Source organism: Montipora capricornis, chromosome 14 (assembly GCF_036669925.1).
Source record: "Montipora capricornis isolate CH-2021 chromosome 14, ASM3666992v2, whole genome shotgun sequence".
In the NCBI taxonomy this organism is placed as follows: Eukaryota; Metazoa; Cnidaria; class Anthozoa; order Scleractinia; family Acroporidae; genus Montipora; species Montipora capricornis.
In genome coordinates this window covers 7,951,639-7,956,638 of record NC_090896.1, presented here as the reverse complement: position 1 = coordinate 7,956,638, position 5,000 = coordinate 7,951,639, and positions in this window count along the sequence as shown.

Below are 5,000 nucleotides of genomic sequence, written 5' to 3'. Positions count from 1 at the left end.
TTAAACATATTTTATATTTTATATACGGCTTATATAATTATTTATGGAATATTTGAGGAATAATTAATTGATTTAGTAATCGATTTTTAATGTAATCAAGTACATGTTACAGTGTTTATTTGGTTTTGTTTATTGTTTTGCGCATTTGATCATCGCGTCATGTTAAAATGCGCGTTATAAGTATTAGAGTATTATTATTAATATTATTATTATTATTATTATTATTATTATTATTATTATTGTCTTTGTGCCACATGATTTCAAGTATCAAGTATAGTTTGGAATAAATAAGCATTGGTAATTTTTTTTCAAAGACTAACAAAAAATTGAAAAAGTTTACAAGTGCTTATAAATTTCTTCCAAATTGACTACTTTCACTATCCCATAATGCAATACATTTTTTTGTTTTTTTGTGTCTTTTTTTTTGGGGGGGAGGGGTGGGTATTTAGATAAAAACAATATAAGTTACTTACTCTTTGGACTGTGTCATGCTTCAGTGAACTGGTCCATTGTTTTAATGCAAATGCTCGCCAAAATGAACTGTATTTTCGGATTGGGGAAAAAGTGAATTGCACTTGCAATCATGTAATTAGTTATTAAAAATATGCATGAAAAAGTGTCTTATTCTAATCAAACTGAAGCAACGCGCACACATATCATACAATCACGGAAAAATAAGCTCTAATTCTATTGGATCCCTTTAGGACGCATCGCTATTGTTTATAGAGTTAGGGTCCATTGTTTCTTTTGTATCGTTCATTCTGTCCATTGTTTTCTGAACCAATCCCCTCGAGAGCCCTTTTAACAGCTGCGTACTCACCCAAAAATAATTGTGCCATATGATTGGCTTTTTGTGACTTTCTTCGATCAATGACCAATCAGAATGTTTGGTATGGGGCTATTTTGTACTGAATTATCCCTTTCAATACTATGTTACGTGAAAATTGCTTTTTTCTCAACCAATCAGAATGGAGCAATTTTCCCGTATGTTGACTTGTAGTCTCCCCAATTAGTAGAGCACTCGTGCTTGGCTAAATAACCTTGAGACAAAAATAGAGTTGTCCATAATGTTCGCTTAGGTAAAATATATGCTATTTTCAAGGTAATTTTTGTAAAATTAAAACGTTAACCCTGATGATGGCAAACAGCCGAAAACGTTTGGTTTTAACATTTTAATTTGACAAAAATTACGTTGAAAATAGCATATATTAAATATAGTTATTATTATATCAATATCCGAAGCCTTACCCTTTGAGGATTTAATTATAAAGGCAGCACTTTATCCTGAGTTAGTTGAAGAGATGAGTAGTTGAGAACACGACCTCCTGAACAATAGTCAGATGCTCAAACAAGTGAGCCAACCGGTCGGCGGTAATCGTCATGACCTTGCATGGTGTACTGACTTACATATTGCACCCATGCGCATGTCCAGAACAAAAGCCGAAATCAAAAAAAATAGGAACTAGTGCAATCTCGTTCCCAGAGGCTCCGTTACCCTTCTCCACTAAAACTGAAGCGGAAGGTTCTGGAATAATCCAAATCCGGAACCAGAAAACTCTGGTTTCGGTTGAATTACTGCGTGTGCGCGAGGGGAGACGGTTAGAAATGAACAAAAACATCTGGAGTGCACCTTGCCATGAAAACGCCTACATTTTGCACATGACAGTACACATGAGTATAAACATATCTCCTAATACACTCGAAGCTTTGAATTTCGGAGATTCAAATATAGCGAGACAATTTTCAGTCAAAACATATATCAATATGTGGTGTCAAGCGTGACAATTCTCAACCAACTATGCCACCGGTGCGGAATTGGCCACCGCTCATGCCAATTCATCTTTAGGATTATTCGTCCACTTTGTGCGACATGAACAAGATGAAATAATCGCGAAAGCCTTGCACTATTTTGTTGTCATGTTTTCGTCGACGTCGCCGTCGTAGCGACGCGAGGTCACGCGTTCAAATCCCGTTGAAGTCCTGAATTTTCAGGCTTCTCTATGCTGTTGCTAAAATTGCGTCCATAACTGCGAGGATCATAGCTTCACTTGATTTCATATCCGCTTATTTCAAATACCATTTCGCACAAAGACTTTACTATTTAAAATGGGAAAAGAAGACTCCCCACACTGCCTAACCTGTGATTAGGCGTACTTTTCTTTAGAGCTTTTTGCGCCATGTCTGATAGAAAAGTAAGCGTGATTGCAGATTACAAACTGCCCCTTCTGTCCAGCAGATCGCAGTATTTTGCCTCTATTCATTGAGTGCACACAAGCTACTCTGTTCTGGAAAGAGTTTCTTTATTGGTTTTACTAGGTAGTACTAATCGATACTAATTCAAGACTAACTATCAAACAAGGAAATCATGTTTGGTGTATTAAGGATGGTGCCTACTGATTAAAGATATTTTTCCCCGGTGTGTGATTATACAGGAAATGTAGATCTTAACAAGTGTTATTGAAATCCAAAAAGAAAATTGGGGGTAACCACGCATTTTTTAAAGATAATTGATTAATAATATTTGTAAAAAGCTTTATAAAACTCATTAATAATTCATGATGGGAAAACATGAACATTTACGTAAATGTTTCTTTCAATTTTCACGGTTAAAATGTCTTGAATCTCCAAAAATACCTAGTGTACATTAACACTTAAATGCTGACATTTCATAAGCACAATACAATATTCGGCTCGACATTGTATATCTGATACAATACGGTCGCTCATATTGTATTCAGTACTTAAAATACAAAGCAATGTATGGCATTCTTTCTCAAATTGAAGCTTAATTACCTCTCAAAAATGCATGGTTACACCCAATTTTCTTTTTGGATACCAAGGACACTTACTAATATAAACTTTCTCCGGATAGTTTTAAACTGCGCAAAAATATCCCTGTCTTAGTAAGCATCACCGATAGGAAATCCGAGTATCTCGAGATGCGCAGAACGAATGCGCAATAGCAATAGTAGGCACCGCCCTTAACGAAAGAGCTGACATTCTCTTTGGCCCTCAATCATTAATTTATTCCATGAAAATACTTTTCTTTATTTTAACGCTCTTAACAATACTTTCTGTGTCTATGAAGGCTCTCTGTGGAACGGCACTCATTTCGCGCGTCGGTCGAGGTTTCGCATGTTCCGAACCTCCATTGATCGTCGTTTGTCTCTTTCTTGTATTGAATCCCTCGCAATCGGAGGCACGAATTTAATGCTGGACTAGTATTATATCAATATAGTGTTATGCGGCGTGGTGTGCGCAGGAGTCAGTCACACTGTAAATTCTATAGGATTGTAGTCTGATTTACAAAGCTGTCGGTGGTTTTGTAAGCGGTGGAAAGTATTAAAAAGGTGGATTTGTGGACTAGTGGCTTGGGGGCCGGGTTTACAATCCAGTATTCCCAGATCCCGCTACCTGGCTGGACCTGGCCCACCTTTCGCCAGCTGGGATTCATAATTTGTTCTGTTTTATTTTGCCTCCACTCAACCGGACGCTCGGGTGGGTGTGTTGGCCTCCCAAGCCACCTTAGCAACCAAAGCCCGCAAATTACAAACCTGAATCCCACAAACCATTGCGCACCTAACACGACTCACCAGGCCTCTGATACGTGCCGGCTATTAAAATAGCAATTTATGGTAATTTACAATTATCAGAAATTATATTTTCTATTAGTTGTTTCATTGGCCATTAAAAAGCTCCCTGAGGGAGAGGTCACTAAGCAATTTATTCTCATTATTATAAAGCCTTTGGTAAAAGGCAAAACTCGAAGTCGTATGTTTGTTAACGCTTAATCCAGATGAAGACCGGTATTAGCCAGTTGAAATAGAGCGTTTTCTCAAGTTTTGAGAATAGACCTCTTTAGCTTGTACGTTTTTTCTTTTCCTATTTCAGACCATGTGATGTTCCCAAGGGAATTTTCCCTTTGTTTTTTATGCGTTCTCTAGAGTAACATCACGTGGTCTGAAATGGGAAAAAAAACGTACTAAAGAGGTCAATACCAATAGACCAATTCGGCTAACTCAATGTTGTACCCAATTCAAATATTTTGGGAATAAAACGTTTTGTTCCAAGTATTTCCATACCATTTAAATGTGAATGCTTCATTGTCATGCAAATTCAACACACAAAGAATCTTAACCCCGAGAGATTTGAATTGGGTACAACATTGAGTTAGCCGAATTGGTTTCAATAAATCAATATGGTCGTCTATCGGGTGAGTGAAAACATCCTAGAAGTCGAGTCTACACTGCTTTGTTAGATCAGTCCCTGAAGCACTCTTTCTGAAAATAACAATATTATAATTCATTTCTTTTACTGGTCACGATGTTTTTTTCCGAATAAGGGTGAGCGTGCACGGTTTCTGGAGTGAAATTTAAGATAAAGCTTTGCATGAGCAAGTTAACGCACTGCGCATGCATCAAGCTTTAATGAGATGAAAAGAGGGAAATAGTAAGAGGTAACACTGAAGGTGAAGGGTACGCTGCACTTTGTTCACGATTACATTTTCTCCAGCTACCATGTTGCTGGATACGCAAGGTGTCATCCATAAATCTCTCAAAGTGATTGGTAAAGTTTAGGTTAAAAAATGAAGTACAGGAAGATTGTTCGCAAAGTAATTTAAAAGTACTGCTTCTTGTCTTCTCTTCTACAAGATTAACCAAATCGGCAGAGAGGATGGCATAAGTGGTAATAATGCATAATTAGCTTGCTACACAAGGGGCCATAAATTAATTGGGACAGCACACATTGATCTTGAGGCGGGTCCTGAATCCTGAATATTCAAAGTTGTTGGCAGCATTATTATTGAAAGCATTATTATTATTATTATTATTATTATTATTATTATGGTTATCGCAATCGTCATCATCATCATCATCATAATCATCATAGTCATATTACTTTATTTCGGTCGTCATCTTATTTACCTGAGCACAAGTGCTCTACAAATTGGGGAGCTCGAAAATCAAATGAAATCAAAGGAAGTCAAACATGATAAAAAA